This window comes from Carassius auratus, chromosome 42 (genome assembly GCF_003368295.1).
Source record: "Carassius auratus strain Wakin chromosome 42, ASM336829v1, whole genome shotgun sequence".
Classification (NCBI taxonomy): domain Eukaryota; kingdom Metazoa; phylum Chordata; class Actinopteri; order Cypriniformes; family Cyprinidae; genus Carassius; species Carassius auratus.
The window spans coordinates 2,024,336-2,048,107 of NC_039284.1; the positions used below are offsets into that span (position 1 = coordinate 2,024,336).

At 35.6% G+C, this 23,772-nt stretch overlaps 1 protein-coding gene and 1 long non-coding RNA gene across 4 annotated transcripts in view; both read right to left on the reverse strand.

Annotated features, from left to right (window-relative positions):
* The window catches only part of LOC113060401 (serine/threonine-protein kinase D3-like), a 131,173-nt gene that overhangs the window by 21,728 nt on the left and 85,673 nt on the right, over window positions 1-23,772 (reverse strand). The window lies entirely within an intron of this gene.
* LOC113060403 (uncharacterized) lies at window positions 6,296-8,533 on the reverse strand. 2 transcript variants are annotated; one of them, XR_003278244.1, is made up of 5 exons: window positions 8,472-8,533; window positions 7,432-7,540; window positions 7,019-7,082; window positions 6,484-6,721; window positions 6,296-6,416 (listed from the first exon to the last, which is right to left on the reverse strand). It is a non-coding gene; the product is annotated as an uncharacterized LOC113060403 (long non-coding RNA). The 2 variants fall into 2 exon arrangements; XR_003278243.1 differs by lacking the exon at window positions 7,019-7,082 and adding an exon at window positions 7,197-7,286 and having other exon boundaries at window positions 6,484-6,668.

Genomic DNA, 23,772 nt, shown 5'->3' on the forward strand with positions numbered 1-23,772 from the left:
AACAAGACCCAGCATTCATGATATGCACGCTCTTAAGGCTGTGAAATTGGGCAATTAGTTGAAAGGGGTGTGTTCAAAAAAATAGCAGTGTCTACCTTTGACTGTACAAACTCAAAACTATTTTGTACAAACATTTTTTTTTTCTGGGATTTAGCAATCCTGTGAATCACTAAACTAATATTTAGTTGTATGACCACAGTTTTTTAAAACTGCTTGACATCTGTGTGGCATGGAGTCAACCAACTTGTGGCACCTCTCAGCTGTTATTCCACTCCATGATTCTTTAACAACATTCCACAATTCATTCACATTTCTTGGTTTTGCTTCAGAAACAGCATTTTTGATATCACCCCACAAGTTCTCAATTGGATTAAGGTCTGGAGATTGGGCTGGCCACTCCATAACATTAATTTTGTTGGTTTGAAACCAAGACTTTGCCCGTTTACTAGTGTGTTTTGGGTCATTGTCTTGTTGAAACAACCATTTCAAGGGCATGTCCTCTTCAGCATAGGGCAACATGACCTCTTCAAGTATTTTAACATATGCAAACTGATCCATGATCCCTGGTATGCGATAAATAGGCCCAACACCATAGTAGGAGAAACATGCGCATATCATGATGTTTGCACCTCCATGCTTCACTGTCTTCACTGTGTACTGTGGCTTGAATTCAGAGTTTGGGGGTCGTCTCACAAACTGAGACTGTCCTCCTCTTAAAAACGACCAAATAGGTCGTTTGTGCAAGCAGCATATTACGACCTATTATTACGTTTTAAAATCAAGCGCCCTCTAGCGGCCGTATTACGACAGTCTCGTTTGTCGGGTGTGTCGTCATCAAATGACCTTTGACTGTCGTTACCATCGTTACCACCCAAAAAAAGGAGGCGTGACCCAACATCTTACCATGCGTTGTTGTCCAGGTTTGTAAACAATTTTATTTTATGGTTTATTTTTTAAGGTACTGTTCTGATTGTCTGCAATTAATGTCAAAGTAAGTGCAGTTTGACGTTTTCTTTACAAATATGTTGTGAATGCCAGTGAACGAATGTGTGGCAATCGCAACGAATCTGAAATGACCAGTGACCACAACACTTACCATATTTTTTTTTTTACCATGATAACTGTTTTACTGTGGTATTTGTAGTTAAAAATCATTAACCACAATGCCATGCCTTTAATACCTTTTTGTAATGTAATTGTGATTCAGTGTTTTTTTTTTTCAGTTTTGCAGTTTCTTCATATCACATACATCTCCAGCTCCTACAACAACATTCAGTGTCCAGCAGCTCTTTATGATGCTCTCTCTCTCTCTCTCTCTCTCTCTCTCTCTCTCTCTCTCTTTCTCTCTCACTCTCTCTCTCTCTCTCATTTTCGTTTCCTATTTTTCTGAACTGTAATTCATAAATAAGTCACACATATTTTTCTTTCTTTCTCTTGTTCATCATGGCATATTTTCACAGCTCAGAATCAGATTTTGATCAGTTCTTGTATTAACAGGGAACTTGTACTCGAAGCTCAACTTGAAGAAGTTTTCAGTGAAGATGAAGTCCTTCAAAGGTTCGACACAGGTAATGTTGAAGATATGTAGTTATAACTGATTTACTTTAATTAATTTATCCTTACTTTATGTTAATAACCTTCCTTATAGTCCTTCCTTTCAAATATTTTGTTCACAGATCATTTCTAACACACTGTCTAAACATGTATGTATTAAAACAACAACAACAACTTGTTACTTTTTCTTTATTCCAGCTGAAAAGGAAGACCATGGGCCTGTCAAACCTTGTTTGTGGAGAGGGATGAATTTGACCATCTTGTGTGTTTACGGAGAAGACCAAAAGCTGCTAAGGCAGATATTTCCAGAGGTACGTCTGTGTTGATCTGAGCACCTCGACAGAACTTTACTGCAGTTACATTTTGCACCGAATTTTATGTTTTTTACTTTTTTAAATACCTCACGACCCCATCAGTACAAACCCTGTGCTATGTCAAAGTATTAATAATTCAAACAATTTCAGCAAATTCATATGATATTGTACAAGCGTACTCTCCAGCTTTTCCTCCTGCTGTCATTGACCATCGCCTCAGCTCTCATGCAGACTGTGTCAGGAAATGCTGTGTAACTTGTCATGTGACACAAAAGGGGCCGGTTGCGTAAACATAGCTATTATGTTAAGACTGTGACCAACTAGCAGTTAACCAAGAGATAATCATATTTCTTAGTAAAATTGGACCAATCTATGTTTTTGTAACTGACTTTAAACAATTATGACAAGTCTAGAGTAAATCAAATTATATGGCTAACTTTTTTAAAAATTAGTTTAAGCAGTTTATGCAACCGGCCCCAGGTCTTTAATTTATTTGACCAAATTAGATCATTTAAAGGTGTTTACAACAAGAACAATAACTATAATGACTATTTTAGCATCGCTACCAACAAATTATAAAGTTCTGTTTATTATTATACACGCTGCAGTTATGTTGTCTTTAACCACTAGCCCGTTGCTAGGGGGAAGTCGTGGCTTAGTGCTTAGAAAGTTTGACTCTTAACCATAAAGTTGTGGGTTTGAGTCTCGGCCCGGCAATACGACTTTTTTTGCGCTGCCCCCAACTGCTCACCGGGCACCGTAACATAAATGATCCCCACTGCTCCGTGTGTGTGTGTTCACTGCTGTGTGTGTGCACTTTGGATGGGTTAAATGCAGAACAAGAATTCTAAGTATGGGTCACCATACTTGGCTGTATGTCACGTCACTTTCATTTGTTGTCAATGTTTTAATTATTCATCATGTTATAAATTCAATTTTTTCCTGTCTTGCAGGATTTCTGACAGATTACTGAGTCCTTCTCCATCAGCTCTCCACAATAGCAGCCCTTCCAAAAGCATCCACATCACTCTCTCTTGTGTGGCACATCTGCTCTCAGTCGTTAGCATGTCTACTTGTATTATTTCTCCTCTAGTCAACACTCCCATCTCTACTGTGAACACTCCTGTCACTATCACCATCCCACCTACTGTATTCTATATGCCATATATATATATATATATATATATATATATGTGTGTGTGTGTGTGTGTGTGTGTGACCTTTAAGGTCATTTAATGATAGAAATGCATTTTCCAGCTGAAAATGATTTATAAAATATAATTATTAATAACCGTTTTAGTTTGTCTTGCATATGTTCACAACAGAAGCGATCAGTGATTACAAGAGATTAAGAGGTAATCATGTGAAATATTAGTCTTAACAATATTTTTCTAATTAGTTAATCACTTTTAAATGAAAGAAAAGAATATGATTTCAGCTGGTGCCTTGCAACTCCTGGTTTGTAAAAATATTATTTGGCATTTTATAAACTTCTCTGCAAACAAATTGACAATTTTTATTTATTTATTCATTTTTTTATTTTATATATATATTTTTATATTAGCCAATTTAGTTTTAAAGGGATTTTCTATTACATAATTCTGTCTGTACCTATTAGTTACTTTATCAATCAGTAATTTTTAAAAGTTGTTATATTTCACAATAATATATTATTTTTTTGTTTTTATTTCTTCATAGTGACAAACTAGAGAGAAAGAATGGTGTTATTTGCATTGTTTGTCTGAAAAGTTTGACATATCAATAAACACTGATATGGAAATTACTAAAAAAAAATTATCCCTGTGTTTTTTAAATTGTATTTATTTATTTATTTTTATTATTATTTTCCTTTTTTTCTGTAGTTTAACTGGTAGAGCTAAAAATTGCAAGATTGTAAATACATCTCCAAAAAACACACAAGTGATTAAATGTATACATTTAATACACTATAAATATATAAATATAATATTATTTTTTCATACAGTATATGCAAAAATGTTGAGCTTAAATATTGTACATTAATATTAGGGTAAAGAATGTGTATAATCGCAAATATGAGGCCCTTGTTTGAAAATAAATAACTGTAATCAACAAATCTATTGCTGAATCAGGTTTACCCCACAATGCAAATCCGTCATTTTAGTTTTATATTTAGTGGGTGAAAATAAATTCACCACAAGAACCCGGAAAAGCCTGTCATGAATGGCCGTATATGGACAAGTAAGGGTGTCGCTTCTGCTCAACTGGATTTTCATTGGCTTTGAAATCCACTTGGCACTCGAGGACTCGCTGTGACTGGACTTTCTTTTAGCCCAAATTAAAAAACGTTTAATGTTGCAAAGTAAATTTTGCTGTAATTATTACGTCAATAGTACCTTCAGTTAACAATGGTGCATTGCTATATTTTGTGAAATTACCTCTTTACCGAGATCCTAACCTTAAACCTGAACATAACTTAATTGAACTACAAAAAACAGCGCCATGACTTTCACTTTCCATCGATAGAATGGCTAAGGCTTATGGGCAATGTAGTTTAAAATGTTTAATAATGAAATTGTGAAAAATACTTCTTTTTTTAAACAAAGGGATATCTAAGCATGTTTATTGTGCAAAGTTATATGACATATGTGAGAGGCAGGCTGACATTTTTTATTTTACTAAGAGTACTTTTATAAACACATGTATAGCACTTTTCTATGAATGTTTGAAAGCTGTGCCAAACATTATTTAGTAAACATAGCATAATGAGTTGTCCTACCAATTTTCTTTTTGAAACTATAATCAGATTTTGATTTACAGCCATTTGGAATGTTAATTGTTTTGCTCTTCAAGGGGACTCTACTGGGCCCCTGGGGATGGAAGGGCAGGAAAAAAATGCACAGCTCTATTCTCATCATTGGCAACAAACTGTTGAGACACATTTTGTAGGTTGTCTTTTCAAAAGCATACCATTATGTAAGTTGGAAGTCATAGTTATCTTAGAATTAAGACACCAGAAAATCAACATAAGTGCCCATTTGGAAAGAGCTCAATTTATTTCATAAGATCAAGAGCAATAATACAGTGCTAATAGTAAACAAAGACAACAAATACATATTCTGACATTTCATCAGACAAGGCCAATGTGTCATTCAGTAAGACAATGTGTGACAGTGTGCAGTTTATGGTTCCATACAATTCATGCAATTTAAAGAATCATAATATAAAATACCTAATTCATAAATCTCTGTAAAGAATGTCTCATCTTTGTCCTGCTCAGGAGCTAGACATCAGTAATGTGCATGAACATCTTCATTATAATACAGAACAGGATTCATGTTGATCTTTCCTTGATTCATCACCTTCAGTTGTGCATGAAGTCCATGCAGTCTCTTCTAATGCAGCTCTTCATCTAACTGAATTTCATTAATATTACTAAATGTTCATGTCTTCATCAAAACAACCATGGTGATTATATGTGTTGTTTACAAAATTAAATGGTGTATCTACCAAAAAACCATCTCTAGTACAGAATATTCACCATACTTGATTATCCAACACCATACGCAATATTTTACTAGGATGCAGCATGAAGACAGATAAAGAAGCATATTAAGACAAATTATATTCAAGTGAAATAAAAATGGGTTACATTAAAACCATTTTATTTTAATCAGATGAAGAAACCCAGATGAAGGCATGGTGAAATGTCTTGAGCACCAAAGAATCACATCCAGTTTCCTTCTCATCATCAGAGCTCTCCTGGTTTTCTTCAAATCCATGTCTCTATCATGATCTTCTTCAATGTCATAAACAATTTGCAATTGTTATCCAGCACAACAATACAACTGATGAACAAGTCATGTGACCAATTCAAATCAAATCATTTTATTATCACAATACCATGAATGCAAGTATACAGGTGGTAAAATGCTTTTCTGCAAACTGCAGCATGACAAGTACTGAATATATTTGCAACACATATACAGTATCAAAAATATAAACCGTATACATAAGAGCTCAATACAGGTAGAAAATATAGTGCAATACTATACTATACAGAGAGAACAAAATGAAAACAATTAACAACAATCACTGTATACTGTAGATATACCTCTGCCCACTGCTCCGGGTGTGTGTTCACAGTGTGTGTGTGTTCACTGCTCTGTGTGTGTGCACTTCGGATGGGTTAAATGCAGAGCACAAATTCTGAGTATGGGTCACCATACTTGACTGTATGTCACGTCACTTTCACTTTCAGTACAGTATGAATTAGTGCAAACAGAATATCAGGTTGCAGAATAATAGTGAGTCAGAGTCCAGTCAGTGTAGCTGATAGAGTGCAGTGCACACAGTATGAGGCTGCTGGTGTGTGTATGTGTGTGTGTGTGGTGTTACTGGTACGAGTTCAGTTCAGTCTGATTGCCTGTTGAAGGAACTTGTTTTGCAGTCTGCTGGTGCTGGTTCTGTGATAATGTCTGTCTGATGGTGATGTTGAGAGCAATCCATGGCTCGTGTGGCTGGAGTCTCTGACGGTCCTCAACAAAAGAAAAACCTTGCGTAGATGTCCTGGAGAGACAAAATCATTGTGTCAATTATATATTATTATTATTTAGAATTGTTGTAATGGACATACCATTGATTCCTGTTGAAGGTTGTTGGAGGTATGGGCTCTCAGTTGTGAAGTTTCTTTTATGGCCGTAACATCTGTGCAGTCACACAGCTGTTTGGGAATTCAGTCTTCACAGTTTCAGGCTGCAGCGCTGCATTTGGTGACCATTGACTCCTCCATCTCTGGCCTCAGACCCGCTTCTCTTTAGTCTGGAGTGAAGACAAATGTTCTCAGTACCAGCTTTCCTTCTACTGCAGTCTTTCTGTACAAGTAGAAAATAATAAAAACAGTCATAACAAATCAGTTATGTATTGAAAACTCATAGTACATATGAAGACTTCAGATGCAAAGGCATCTAAGTTCCACCTGAAGTTTTCTTCTAAAATTCTTCTTAGAAGAACATTTCATACAGAACTTAAAGGCTTTTGCATCTGAAGTCTTCATATACAACACATCTCGTTCTTCATTTCTCCATCAACTGACTTCATCCTCCTTCAAAAACTGTAAGTCCATAAGAAAAATAGTTTTGGTGAATACAGGTGCAGGTGTCAGTACTCACCATATTCAGTCATTTTCTGCCCAAATTCCAGAAATGATGCCCTGATGATTTGTTCATTCTAGGACTTATAAAAAGATGTATATGTGAAAAATGATAATTGCTGACTTGAATAGAGATCAACATCATATGCTGTACTAATGCATTGCTTGAATACAGACACATCAATGGGGATGAGCACCTTTTCACTCTTTTCTGTTTGGGCACAATAGAGCCATGTTCATTCCTCATCCCCAACAGGACTGATGTTCTTTGTGTTTTTGCTCTTCAGCTGTAAAACAAAAATATGTCTATTAACCCCATGTTTAATTACTATTGCTTATTACATATGAATTAAGACAGATATAATTAAGTAAATTCACCAAAAGATTCAGGTTAGAGGATTAAATGAATATTGATTACAATTTTCTACAAACCTTTCTTGGAGAGGGCTGATCATGACAGGAACTTGCTGAGCCACACTAGTAGACATTCAGTTGACAAACCTGAAAGAGGCCATCATGCAACCATCCGCTCTGTTTGTACCTTACAACAGAGCAAGAGAGAATGTGTGAGTGAGTGGAGAGAGTAAAGGACTAAGATGAAGACAAACAAGCAAAGAAAGGCAAAATCTTGCGTTTGAGTTTAACAAAATGAGAGGGAAGAAAGCTGTATCTTCAAGCTATATTATTCTCAATTATTTTCTACACTATAACATGCAGCAGGATTGTTGTAAGCAGTTTAAAGACCTCTTCATACCAAGGATGAGTCCATACTTAATGACACAGAGGAACAACATCAGTGGAATATATTTTCCAGCTGATGAACATTAAACAGTCAATCAAAATGCACATTTCAAAAGCTTGATCATTTAAAGTGGCAGACATCAACGTCGCTGCAGTGTGTATATTAATAAACATAACTTTATCATTGGTTGATGTTGGTGTGGATGCTAAAATAGTTATTGTAGTTACTATTCTTGGTGTGAACAGCCTTAAATGATCTAATTTGGCCAAATTAACTGAAGATCTGATGTGTCACATGACAAGTTACACAGCATTTCCTGACTTGCTTTTAAACAGACGTGTTCAATTAAAATCAACATGGAAATAAAGGCAGACTGTGAGGTGCGGACAGATATCATGTACTGTTAGAACGGGTTAAGACGGTGCTAATAAAGAATACAGTGGACTCAATATAAACTTTAGGATATAACGCTCTGACTACTTAAAATGGACACAGTCTGCATGAGAGCTGAGGCGATGGTCAATGACAGCAGGAGGAAAAGCTGGAGAGTACGCTTGTACAATATCATATGAATTTGCTGAAATTGTTTGAATTATTAATACTTTGACATATCACAGGGTTTGTACTGATGGGGTCGTGAGGTATTTAAAAAAGTAAAAAACATAAAATTCGGTGCAAAATGTAACTGCAGTAAAGTTCTGTCGAGGTGCTCAGATCAACACAGACGTACCTCTGGAAATATCTGCCTTAGCAGCTTTTGGTCTTCTCCGTAAACACACAAGATGGTCAAATTCATCCCTCTCCACAAACAAGGTTTGACAGGCCCATGGTCTTCCTTTTCAGCTGGAATAAAGAAAAAGTAACAAGTTGTTGTTGTTGTTTTAATACATACATGTTTAGACAGTGTGTTAGAAATGATCTGTGAACAAAATATTTGAAAGGAAGGACTATAAGGAAGGTTATTAACATAAAGTAAGGATAAATTAATTAAAGTAAATCAGTTATAACTACATATCTTCAACATTACCTGTGTCGAACCTTTGAAGGACTTCATCTTCACTGAAAACTTCTTCAAGTTGAGCTTCGAGTACAAGTTCCCTGTTAATACAAGAACTGATCAAAATCTGATTCTGAGCTGTGAAAATATGCCATGATGAACAAGAGAAAGAAAGAAAAATATGTGTGACTTATTTATGAATTACAGTTCAGAAAAATAGGAAAGGAAAATGAGAGAGAGAGAGAGAGAGAGAGAGAGTGAGAGAGAAAGAGAGAGAGAGAGAGAGAGAGAGAGAGAGAGAGAGAGAGAGAGCATCATAAAGAGCTGCTGGACACTGAATGTTGTTGTAGGAGCTGGAGATGTATGTGATATGAAGAAACTGCAAAACTGAAAAGAAAAAAAACACTGAATCACAATTACATTACAAAAAGGTATTAAAGGCATGGCAAATGTGTTACTTAACTAAAGAGTACACAATAAGCACAGTTACTGTGGTGAAAAGCATGGTAACGTGTTTATACTACAAATACCAAAGTAAAACTACAGTTATGACGGGAGATACATTGAGTTGTGGTTACTGAGGTTTTATAACACGTGACATGGTTCAGCGACATGTTACTATGGTAAAAACATGGTAAATGCGCGACTTTTACATGACCTCTTTCCACCACAGGCGAATTTCAAACGAATATCACAATGAAAACTAACTTTATAAAGCTGCAGATTTCGATTAAATGATTTGAACGTCAAACTGGTTTAATAGGACATACAGTGTCCAGTATCGATTTGAAAATAAAAACTCATATTATTCATAAACGATCGACTACTTTATGAGACGGGAGAAAACCTTACCTGTACATGTCTCGAAGTCATCTAAAATCCATATCATCAAAATCCACGAACATCTGGGAGAGTTTAAATCAAACAATTCAAAACGCAAATAGCAAACATGTTAAAATAAACCCACAATGCATTTAGGCGAAAGTTCATTTATCATACCTCCTGTTGCCAATAGGGGCGCTAATTTAGAGAACGCTCGTGTGGGTCGTATTTATGGATAGTGACAAACGACCCATACGGTCGTATGAGTTGGAGGACTTGTTGCACAAACTGCCTGTGGCCCTTGGACCCAAAAAGAAAAATTTTACTCTCATCAGTCCACAAAATGTTCCTCCATTTCTCTTTAGGCCAGTTGATGTGTTCTTTGGCAAATTGTAACCTCTTCTGCACATGCCTTTTTTTTAACAGAGGGACTTTGCGGGGGATTCTTGAAAATAGATTAGCTTCACACAGACGTCTTCTAACTGTCACAGTACTTACAGGTAACTCCAGACTGTCTTTGATCATCCTGGAGGTGATCATTGGCTGAGCCTTTGCTATTCTGGTTATTCTTCTATCCATTTTGATGGTTGTCTTCCGTTTTCTTCCACGTCTCTCTGGTTTTGCTCTCCATTTTAAGGCATTGGAGATCATTTTAGCTGAACAGCCTATCATTTTTTGCACCTCTTTATAGGTTTTCCCCTCTTTAATCAACTTTTTAATCAAAGTACGCTGTTCTTCTGAACAATGTCTTGAACGACCCATTTTCCTCAGCTTTCAAATGCATGTTCAACAAGTGTTGGCTTCATCCTTAAATAGGGGCCACCTGATTCACACCTGTTTCTTCACAAAATTGATGACCTCAGTGATTGAATGCCACACTGCTATTTTTTTGAACACACCCCTTTCAACTAATTCAACTAATTGCCCAATTGCACAGCCTTAAGAGCGTGCATATCATGAATGCTGGGTCTCATTTGTTTTCTGAGAATCTACTGAACCTACTGGTAACTTTTTTGCCATGTAGCAATAAAAAAATATACGAAAAACCTTGATTATTCTGGTTAGTCACATTGTACTGCTATTATTTTGAACAATACTGTATATAAAAAAGTCTTAATATATAGTAGGCTATTTCACAATACTTTATGTTATTCTAAGTCTTTTTTTTTTACTCAAGCAAAGTCTCTCAGCACCTGACACCTTGTAATTCTGGAGACTCCAGGGAAGTTGCAGGTCTGAAAAATGGTGGCGCTGTTGACTTAATGCTCCCTGATAGTTTCACACATAATTCTTCACTTTAATTCTTAATTATTTTGCAGTTAACGTATTTCTGTTCTTCCCCACCTGTATTTTTTTTTTCTTTATGACCCTTCTGACTCATGTCTTAACTTTGCAATTACTGTATTGCTCTAATTTTGAATATTTCTCATGGGGATTTAATAAATTTTCAGTCTGAGTTAAACCTCTTTTTTGGCTCATTTTATCAGTAAAGGAAAACATGCTTAATAATACTGCACACCTGAATATATTAATACATTTTTATTTTTCTTCACCCGGCCTTCATAGTCAATTACATATATATCACACTCATTGCCTTCTCTAGTGCAGTTCAACCAAGTCTCATCCAATTTGTCGATATTTGTATATATATCACAAATCCCGGAAAATATTTGTTGTAGTCCAAACAAGTTGTTCGTTGTAGTTTTTGAAAAGTGTTTTTGAAAAAAAATTGTTAAATAAAATATTTCCTTTTGAATCAGACTTTGAGCTTTGTAACTTTGCAGACATTTTTTATGCTGAAACAGCAACAGACTAACTAAAGTTGAAAAAGTGAAAAAGCATAATAGCACTCCTTTAATAGAGATTATTAAGCAGTTCATAAATACAGCTTAAAATGTTTTGTTCTTGAGCAAAGTGCAATCGTTGTATTTACATACTTTTTTTACATACTTTTTATAATGTATAAATTATTAATTTATTTACAAACCAGTTTTTTTGGGAGTTGTCAGTGGTTCATGAGATCATTAAAGAGCCACACAGATGGGAAATCAAAAATTACCTGTATTACAGTGTATGATGTAGCTGTCCATCAGTGTAAACAATGTGCAAAGTAATTAAACCAAAAAGTACACGATTTATAAAGTTATTGGCTTCTAAAGTAAGGAGTCGACTCTGAATCGCTGAAACGAGTCGTTATAGATTTCAAATCTTTTGCCCATCTCTATGTACGTCACTAGGAACACTTTGTATAATAATCTCCGCCTACCGTGTTGGGAGAAATGGAACTCTGACCTGCCCCACCCCCCACACAAACGCTCTGGTTGGTGTGATAGCATCCTGTCGAGGAGACAGTGTTTTTAATTGTAAAGGCAAGTTTGTTTTATTTTCACTGCCAAAGAATGAAGAACAGAAGAACCAATGGCTAAAATTCATTTTTACCACAATACCAGAGCAGTACAACAAATCCTTGTTGTGTTCACAACATTTCACTGATGACTGCTTTTCTAATCTCGGTGAGTACACGGCGGGATTTTCAAAGCGTTTGGCCATAAAAGAGGGTTCATTACCAACTTTATTTAGACCAACGAGCATCTCCGAATCACAACGCGAAGTATGATTATGAAGTTATGTGTTTGTTTTCTCCCGAGCGTCTTATCAGTATGTGTGCTGTCTACAGCCTGTCTGCGCTGATCTTAATTTACAAAAACGTCATTAAAATGAAGTGTAACTCCGTGAATACTCAACGAAGAGACATGATAGAGATATCTATAGAAAGCTTGACATGTCTACTTTAAAACTAAACAAGTGCTGCCGAAAACAGATATTCTGTGATAAAGTAATCCATATGAAAACAACACGATGTCTGTTTTTCATGTCTCCCTTCGTTATATCTAATGTGACCACACCCCCGCGTTGAACGCGCTATTCAGATTCAAACTGAAGCCCGCGGCTTGAATACTCCCACACAGAAGAAAAAGCAGCAAGACTGTTCAAGTTTTTTATTTTACTGTTTGCTACGCGGTAAGAGGAATAAGACATAATTCACCCCAAACAGATACTAACGCATTGTTTACCCTGAAGTTGTGTGCGGAACAACCAATCAAAACTGTCAGTTGAACAATCAGAACACAGTATGCAACCGAAAGGTGGGGTTAAGGAAACTGAATCTTTTGAACAGCTTCGCGCAAACCATTTGGGGATCTCTGAGAATTGAGGTAATTTTAAAATGATATTTTGACAAAATGACAATGTTTTTTAACCTTGGATGGATTTAAACCTAATGTACAGGACTTATAAACAGTGATAGGAAGCTTAGAATTTTCATTTTACTGGCTCTTTAAGAAAGTGAAATTAAATGATTAATAAACTATTTAAGTGTAAATATATAAATCTTATTATTTAGACACATGATTTAATAACTGCTTTATTAACATATATTCCTGCTGTAATTCACGATTAAGTCTGATTTTTATAAAACATGTACTAGTTGCCAGCCATCTTTTTTTGTGATCTCATTTAAAGTGAGAACTATTTATAAATATTAAAGCATTCACAAAGGAGATTTATAGGATCATTAATCTTCCAAACAGAAAAGTTAACACAACACAGAGGGATACAGAACACAGAAATATTTTTCTCAAGATGCAAAAAATTAAACTGTACAGCTATACATTTACATTACATTTACATTTATTCATTTAGCAGACGCTTTTATCCAAAGCGACTTACAGATGAAGACAGTGGAAGCAATCAAAAACAACAAAAAGAGCAATGATATATAAGTGCTATAACAAGTCTCAGTTAGGTTAACAGTACACGTAGGATGGGTTTTTAACTAATATAATAAATAAAAAGAAAACAGATAGAATAAAAAAATAAAAGAATAGAGCAAGCTAGTTAGAGGTCTTTACACATACACACAAACATACATATACAATTGCATAATAAATGAAAAGAAAATAGAATACAAAAAGATTAGAAAGGTAGTTAGATTTTTTAAAGAATAGAATTAGAATAGTGAGTGTTAAAGTTAGAGGGTCAAATAAAGATGGAAGAGATGTGTTTTAAGCCGATTCTTGAAAATGGCTAAGGACTCAGCTGCTCGGATTGAGTTTGGGAGTTCATTCCACCAGAAAGGAGCATTTAATTTAAAAGTCCGTAAAAGTGACTTTGTTGCTTCTTTGGGATGGCACAATCAAGCAACGTTCACTTGCAGAACGCAAGCTTCTAGAGGGCACATAAGTCTGAAGTAACGAATTTAGGTAAATGGGTGCAGAGCCAGTGGTAGTTTTGTAGGCAAACATCAATGCCTTGAATTTTATGCGAGGAGCTATTGGAAGCCAGTGCAAATTGATAAACAGAGGTGTGACGTGTATTCTTTTTGGCTCATTAAAAATTAATCTTGCTGCCGCGTTCTGAATATATTCTATACACTTGATAATTTTTTTTAATATAAACCTACGCAATTATAGTATATGCAGTATATATATATATATATATATATATATATATATATATATATATATATATATATATATATATATATATAAAAAAAATTCAAGTGCACAGTTTCCTTTTATTGCATTTTTAAATAAATATTTCTGAGTTCTGTATCACTCTGTATTCTGTTTGTTTGTTTGTTTATTTATGTATTTATTTTTCTTAGGAAGATAACTGAGAATTTAATCTCCTTTGTAATAAATGTGCTTATAAATCAAGAGCAGGTTATTTCTGTATTTCTGAACTGCTTACTAATGACTATTAATTTCGGGATGAAACTTTATAAAGAATGAACTGACTATTTGCTAATGCTTAGCTAATGAGTGCAGTTATTATAAAGTGTTACTAATGCATTTAATAATGTTAAAAAATGAGACATTATTTTACAGTGGTACCAAATCCTTTAATGATTTATAAGTGTTTTGTAATCATTTTGTTGACCTATAAGCATTTGTGAAATAGTTTTGCTTGCATTACAGCTTAGTCTTCATTTCTGAGCTGAACTGTTTTACTGTTACATCCATAAGATTGTGTAAATTCAGATAAATCATGTCACAGGATGTCGGTCATAGGTCATTATCAAATGAGTTATTTGCAACACAAATATAATTTTTTGTATTTTTAAATCCCTATAAGTGTCAGAAAAGGATAAGGCCTAAGAGATTTCTTAAGCTTTAATGAAAAAATAAATAAATAAAAAAAATTAATAAAAACACCATAAGCAACAACAAAAACAACACAAATTAAACTAAAATACAGATTTTTTTTCTAGTGATTCAAGAGATGTTTATGTCTCTCTCTCTCTCTCTCTCTCTCTCTCTCTCTCTCTCTCTGTCACCCAGCCCCTCCCACTAGCTCAGTCAACACATACACCCAACACACATACACACACACACACACACCGTGAAACTATGCATATTTCCTCAGAATGACTTGTCTTCTATATGTAAAAATTTTTGGAAGTGTTTGGAAGCTGCACTTTAAAAAAATAAGATATTTACTGGTTCCTTTTTTACTGTTATTTTAATATATCTCCACGACAAAACCGTTCAGACTATCCAAAATTAATTTGTAATTTAAGTTCCTCAATATTTTGGCATCATGTACACAAAAGTATGGTGTGTAATTTTTCTCTGAACGGTATGCATTAATTCACAGCTATATTTGACCAAAAATCTATATTCAAATAAAAATAGCCGACTTCCTGTTGGTCATAGCAGATGACTGTTAATTAGAAAGTTGTCCATCTTGATAATAACAAATTATGTACAGAGTTTGGTGTCTGTAGCTAACTAACCCCCAAGTTTTAACAAAAGGTGGAGCTATAGAGTACCTCTTCCACACCCTTTTATGAGTTTTTGCCATGGTCTATCAGTCATTAATACTAATACGTATTTTGTGTTTCATGTAATTCTGAGCATTTTATCTGCCTCAAAATCACCAGAACAGATTAAGTTTGACACGTTGCCATGGCAACACTGTATTAGATATCAAGATCCGCTTAACAGATTTTTCACTGGCCTTGTTTTGTCTTTATTCTGAGTCCTTGAACCAAGTCCTTTGGGACTGAACCCTAAAAATATTATACTGGCTGTAGATACTTATCCTCCTGTTAAAGTTTACCGATTAGTCAATTGTGTAGATCAGTGGTTTTCAACCTATGGGCCGCGGCCCCCTAGTGGGTGGTATTGCAGGTGGGCCGCCAATTACTAGTAAAATAAATAATATTTTATATATATATATATATATATATATATATATATATATATATATATATATATATATATATATATATATATATATATTATTTATTTTACTAGTAATTGACTATACTATATTACAATCAAATCTAATCTAATCTTGACATATATCTATATATCGTTGGAAAGGTCTAAGACTCCCAAATATATATCATACCAATATTTTTTGTTAAAAATTATGTAGGAAAAGTAATAGATTAATTTATGACAAGAGTGCACCCTCAGAAATCTACATTACAAAAGGAGCTTTGACCTTTGACCTAAAAAAAAGACTTCCTCATTGCCTTTTTCACACTTTAGAAATCATCAGAAGTTATATATCACTTGAAAAATTAAAATCTCAAAATTCATCCTTTAAAACCCATTTTAAAAACAGACATTGCATTACCATGTAAATGGCACATCAAAATCATGTAAAAAAATGTTTTCAGTCATGAATTATAAAAATTTAGGTTTGTATCATGCACATTCAAGTCTATCTTCAAAAACGTGAGTGACAGTTAACAGGTTAAATATATTATAAGTAAAATATATATATATATATAAGTATCTTTCACCATTTGGAGACATTTCATATGACAAACATTACGGGGTGCAGGAGTGGCTCCACTGGAAATAATGCTGCGTTTTCACCAAAATTACCCGGAACATTTGTACCAGGAACTTTTTTTCCCAGGAACTTTTTATCCCCCAGACCTGTTGCTTTCTGCGTTTCCACCGCGGTGTAAAGTACCAGGAAGATTAGGCAAATAGACTGGTGATGTAGGTCTGCGCGCGTTTCTCAATACAAAGTACGCTGATTTTGGACGTGCATCCTCGGTATTTCAGACATCGTGCATTCGATTCGGGAGTGTGATGTCCGCGACGACGTGAATCCCGTAATTCTGCAAACAGCAGCGTAATTGATAACTTCAGTCAGCTGACCATGGCTACTGCAATTTTCCTCTATGTATATTTACAATAAAACGAAATAGGATATCAAATACCACTGCCTCCTTTCGTATATATATATATATATATATATATATTCACATATCCCTGAACTAAGTACATTTCTGTAGCTCATTCATTATGTTTAAATGAAAACGAAAGGAGGCAGTGGTATTTGATATCTTATTTCGTTTTATGGTAAATATACAGAAAGGAAAATTGCAGTAGCCATGGTCAGCTGACTGAAGTTATAACTAAATATTATATAAATTAGCCTTTTTTATTTTCATTTTAACATATAGATAAATTGAATACAGACCAAAGATAACCTGTTAGATTTACCCAAAACTAATTATATTTTATGTTAAACCACTAATAAGACATCAAAGCCAGCGGCACATATCAGAAGGTCTAGCCGAGTTGAGAGTGCTCTAGGCGGATACATAAGCAATGTGCTTCCACTGATCGCTTGGAGCTCACCGTCTCCGAGATCAGCGAAACACATTTTTAAATAGGCTCTGTCTTTACAAATAAACCAAAGATTTGAGTTTTAAACAACTACATACATTCTCGCCTGAAATACTTTTAAGATTACATTTCATGACAAACAACAGTAATATTTTGAAAATGATCCGAATAAATGGTGGTTGAACTCAACCAATGCAGCGTGAACTCAACCAATCAGGATGTTTAGGGCCCAAGTCCCACCCCCGAAAGTTCCGGAACTTTGAAAAAGTACCACCTCGCCAGCAGGGACTTTCTGAGGGGCATTTTTTTACCCGGAACTTTATTTAGTTCCTGGTTCCTGCGGTGGAAACACACCGAGTACCAGGCCATAGTCCCTAGTTCCTGGGTAAAGTTCCTGCGGTGGAAACGCGGCATAACTTTCCAAACAGTCCAGAGATTGGTACCTTTTTTGCTGGAGGATCATTACTGCTGGATGCCACATCTAACTGCTCCTCTGAGACCAATTTTCACGTCATAGTTCAGACGCGGGCCGGGCCTACTGCTTGTTTTATACTTCTCCTTACTTTTATACTTTAGACATCCATTAATGTGATGAAACAAAATTGCTGCATTGGTGGAAACAACGCGAGACAGCACTACTGCGTCTGTGTAGAGTGACTCGACGGTGTTCAGTGTCCCGCAGCAGCAGCGCAGTTGAACAGTTCTGCGTTCAAATACACGCAAAAGGCTTAAGCTTGCCGCAAAGAACCGGCAAAAGTAATTACCATAAATGTGACAATGGTAAATAGTAGGGAGATATTTGAATTATTTAATTATAAACTAGTGTTTTCTGAGTCTGTGTTGCAATCGATTTCCTCGTTAGACGCGCCAAGAAGAGTATCTTGACAGATTATGAATATAATGAGAGTTTTTGTTTTAGATTAGTTTTATTTCGTTAAGTAGTCATTTACAGCTTTCTATAGATATATTTATTATGTCTGTGAGGCATGTTTTCACTGAGTGTCGGTTCATTTTTGTATGAGTTATGAATGATATCCATCATTCTCAACAAAAGAAAACGGCTGCATATCTAGTGCCATGAAAACACCCATTGCCTATGTAATTGTTTGAGCACGGGTAAGAGTTAGCTTGTAGCTTCATTCTGAAGGCAGTGGCAAAGTTTCCTGTTTTTGAGGCTTCTATCCTGCGTATGCAGTAGTAACCGAGTGTGACGCTCACTCCCAAGTCACGTGACATGACATGCACTTGGAAAACAGATATCAAAAAGCATTTAAAAAGCTCTTATTAGTTGTTACCATTACAATTTAATCAAATGTATGGAAATAAAATTTATTAAATTAATAGATTAGTTAGTAAGAGATAAGTGACATTAACCTCAACAATGCGTGAGAGTCCCGCGGTACGCCATGATAGTTACACGATTCATGTCGTGGGTGGTGTATCGCGATCTTTCGTTTCGATTTGTGATATCGTTACACCCCTAATATTATATATATATATATATATATATATATATATATATATATATATATATATATATATATATATACACAAACCCGATTCCAAAAAAGATGAGACACAATTGTGAATAAAAACAGAATGCAATGATGTGGAAGATTCAAATTTCAATATTTTTTTCAGAATACAACATAGATGACATATCTAATGTTTAAACTGAGAAAATGTATCATTTTAAGGGGAAAATAAGTTGATTTTAAATTTTATGGCATCAACACATCACAAAAAAATTTGGGACAAGGCCATGTTTACTATGTGTCAACCCCCTTCTTTTTATAACAGTCTGAAAACGTCTGGGGACTGAGGAGACAAGTTGCTCAAGTTTAGGAATAGGAATGTTGTCCCATTCTTGTCTAACACAGGCTTCTAGTTGCTCAAATGTCTTAGGTCTTTGTCCAATCTTCCTCTTTATGATTCGCCAAATATGTTCTATGGGTGAAAGATCTGGACTGCAGGCTGGCCAATTCAGCACCCGGATCCTTCTTCTACACAGCCATGATGTTGTAATTGATGCAGTATGTCGTGTGGCATTGTCATGTTGGAAAATGCAAGGTCTTCCCTGAAAGAGACGACATCTGGATGGGAGCATATGTTGTTCTAGAACTTGGATATACCTTTCAGCATTGATTGTGCCTTTCCAGACATGTAAGCTGCCCATACCACACGCACTCATGCAACTCCATACCATCAGAGTTGCAGGCTTCTGAACTGAGCGCTGATAACAACTTGGGTTGTCCTTGTCCTCTTTAGTCCGGATGACATATAGTCTCAGATTTCCATAAAGAACTTCAAATTTTGATTCGTCTGACCACAGAACAGTTTTCCACTTTGCCACAGTCCATTTTAAATGAGCCTTGGCCCAGAGAAAGTGCCTCATCATGTTTAGATATGGCTTCTTTTTTGACCTATAGAGTTTTAGCTGGCAACAGCAAATGGCACAGTGGATTGTTTTCTGGAAGTATTCCTGTGCCCATGTTGTGATTTCCATTACAGAAGCATTCCTGTATGTGATGCAGTGCCGTCTAAGGCCCGAAGGGCATCCAGTATGGTTTTCCGGCCTTGACCCTTACACACAGAGATTGTTCCAGATTCTTTGAATCTTTGGATGATATTATGCACTGTAGATGATGATTACTTCAAACTCTTTGCAATTTTTGTCTGAGAAACTCCTTTCTGATATTGCTCCACTATTTTTTGCTGCAGCATTGGGGGAATTGTTGATCCTCTGCCCATTTTGACTTCTGAGAGACACTGTCACTCTGAGAGGCTCTTTTTATACCCAATCATGTTGCCAGTTGACCTAATAAGTTGAAAATTGGTCCTCCAGCTGTTCTCCACATGTACATTTAACTTTTCAGGCCTCTTATTGCTAACTGTCCCTGCTTTTTTGGAATGTGTAGCTCTCATGAAATCCAAAATGAGTCAATATTTGGCATGACATTTCAAAATGTCTCACTTTCAACATTTGATATGTTATCTATATTTTATTGTGAATCAAATATAATTTTTTTGCGATTTGTAAATTATTCCATTCCTTTTTTATTCACAATTTGTACAGTGTCCCAACTTTTTTGGATTCGGGTTGTATATAATTAATTAACAAAAAAAAATATATTAAACTGTAACTATGCTTCCACTTTTCAAGCTCGCTGTTTGGTTTAAGAATAATCCGCCATATTTATCTTAGATATTTTTGCTGCATATGCTACAGAGCAACAAATTCAACCATGCATAAATGGCTGTCAACATGTTCCCTCCTGACTGCTTGCACCACTGACTGTCTACCTGCTGCCGAGTTCTGCCTGGATCTAGTTTTCCCATTTTTTTGAGTGGTGCCAGCCCAAGTTATTTTCTGTTCATTGCCAGTTCATTCAATAAAGCCAAAAATAGCAGGGTCAGTTAATTTTCTTGTAGTGGGGCGTGCAAACATATGTGTTTGGTTATGTGGGCCACGAGTTGAAAAAGGTTGGGAACCACTGGTGTAGATTAAAATGTAATTAGTGCTACATGTGAGTTTTATGAACAGGTAAAATTACTATTTCAATGATTTCGCATTAAAATCGTTGCATTAAATAAAACATTAGAAAAGGATAATAAACAGAATAGACACTGAAAATAGAAAAACACACACACAAAAAAATAAATAAAAAACAATTCAGAAAATTGTTCTTTGACATACAATAAGCATAGTAATACAATAAAATAAATTATTTATAAACCCTGGCATATATTTTCAGCTGATGAATCTCTGAATGATAAAATCCAGTAACACCCACTGTTTAAAAAACAAAATATCATGTAACCTCTCAGATATGTTGGTAAATTCGGATGTAGTTAGGAGAAAAAAAGTGTAAACAGATTATATGTCCAAGAACATGGAAATGCTTTAAAATTACATTTTGTATTAACTGTTCAACTCATAACGTGATCTATATGTAAAAGGCATAGTCCACCCCAAAATAAAAAATTTTGTCAATCACCCCCAGGTTCAACCGATGTCACTTCATAACATTATGGTTGAACCACTGATGGCAGATGGACTATTCTGACGATGCTTTACATACTTTTTTTGATTTTAGACAATACAGTCTAATTTAAGATATGAAAATATCTTAAAATCATGTTCCAAAGATGAACGAAGCTTTTACGGGTTTGGAACGACATGGGGGTAAGTGATTAATGATAACATTTTAATTATGGGGTGGAGTATCCCTTTAAAATGTCCTTGCCAAAAGATATATACACAGGTCCTTAAGTGCATTAGCATGGTTTAAATCGTACTTATATGACCGCCATCAGTTCGTAGCAGTGAATGAAGATGTATCATATCGATCACAAGTGCAGTATGGAGTACCTCAAGGCTCAGTACTAGGGCCGCTACTCTTCACGCTTTATATGTTACCCTTGGGAGATATCATCAGGAAACATGGTGTTAGCTTTCACTGTTATGCTGATGATACGCAGCTCTATATTTCCTCGCAGCCCGGTGAAACACACCAATTTGAAAAACTAATGGAATGCATAGTCGATATAAAAAATTGGATGACGAGTAATTTCTTACTGCTACATTCAGAAAAAACAGAGGTGTTAATCATAGGGCCTAAAAACTATGCTTGTAATAACCTAGAACACTGTCTAAGACTTGATGGTTGCTCTGTCAATTCTTCGTCATCAGTTAGGAACCTAGGTGTGCTACTTGATCGCAATCTTTCCTTAGAAAGCCACGTTTCTAGCATTTGTAAAACTGCATTATTCCATCTCAAAAATATATCTAAATTACGGCCTATGCTCTCAATGTCAAATGCAGAAATGTTAATCCATGCATTTATGACTTCAAGGTTAGACTATTGTAATGCTTTATTGGGTGGTTGTTCTGCACGCTTGGTAAACAAACTACAGCTAGTCTAAAATGCAGCAGCAAGAGTTCATACTAGAACCAGGAAGTATGACCATATTAGCCCGGTCCTGTCCACACTGCACTGGCTCCCTATCAAACATCGTATAGATTTTAAAATATTGCTTATTACTTATAAAGCCCTGAATGGTTTAGCACCTCAGTATTTGAATGAGCTCCTTTTACATTATACTCCTCTACGTCTGCTACGTTCTCAAAACTCAAAATTTGATAATACCTAGAATATCAAAATCAACTGCGGGCGGCAGATCCTTTTCCTATTTGGCGCCTAAACTCTGGAATAACCTACCTAACATTGTTCGGGAGGCAGACACACGCTTGCAGTTTTAATCTAGATTAAAGACCCATCTCTTTAACCTGGCATACACATAACATACTAATATGCTTTTAATATCCAAATCCGTTAAAGGATTTTTAGGCTGCATTAATTAGGTAAACCGGAACCGGAAACACTTCACATAACACCGTACTTTCTACATCATTAGAAGAATGGCATCTACGCTAATATTTGTCTGTTTCTCTCTTGTTCCGAGGTCACTGTGGCCACCAGATCCAGTCTGTGTCCAGATCAGAGGGTCACTGCAGTCACCCGGATCCAGTACGTATCCAGACCAGATGGTGGATAAGCACCTAGAAAGGACCTCTACTGCCCTGAAAGACAGCGGAGACCAGGACAACTAGAGCCCCAGATACAGATCCCCTGTAAAGACCTTGTCTCAGAGGACCACCAGGACAAGACCACAGGAAACAAATGATTATTCTGCACAATCTGACTTTGCTGCAGCCTGGAATTGAACTACTGGTTTCGTCTGGTCAGAGGAGAACTGGCCCCCCAACTGAGCCTGGTTTCTCCCAAGGTTTTTTTCTCCATTCTGTCACCGATGGAGTTTCGGTTCCTTGCCGCTGTCGCCTCTGGCTTGCTTAGTTGGGGTCACTTCATCTACAGCGATATCATTGACTTGATTGCAAATAAAAACAGACACTATGTAAACTGAACAGAGATGACATAACTGAATTCAATGATGAACTGCCTTTAACTATCATTTTGCATTATTGAGACACTGTTTTCCAAATGAATGTTGTTCAGTGCTTTGACGCAATGTATTTTGTTTAACGCACTATATAAATAAACAAAAAGGTCCTTCTCAAAAAATTAGCATATTGTGATAAAAGTTCATTATTTTCCATAATGTAATGATAAAAATAAACTTTCATATATTTTAGATTCATTGCACACCAACTTAAATATTTCAGGTATTTTATTGTTTTAATACTGATGATTTTGGCATACAGCTCATGAAAACCCAAAATTCCTATCTCAAAAAATTAGCATATTTCATCCGACCAATAAAAGAAAAGTGTTTTTAATACAAAAAAAGTCAACCTTCAAATAATTATGTTCAGTTATGCACTCAATACTTGGTCGGGAATCCTTTTGCAGAAATGACTGCTTCAGTGCGGCGTGGCATGGAGGCAATCAGCCTGTGGCACTGCTGAGGTGTTATGGAGGCCCAGGATGCTTTGATAGTGGCCTTAAGCTCATCCAGAGTGTTGGGTCTTGCGTCTCTCAACTTTCTCTTCACAATATCCCACAGATTCTCTATGGGGTTCAGGTCAGGAG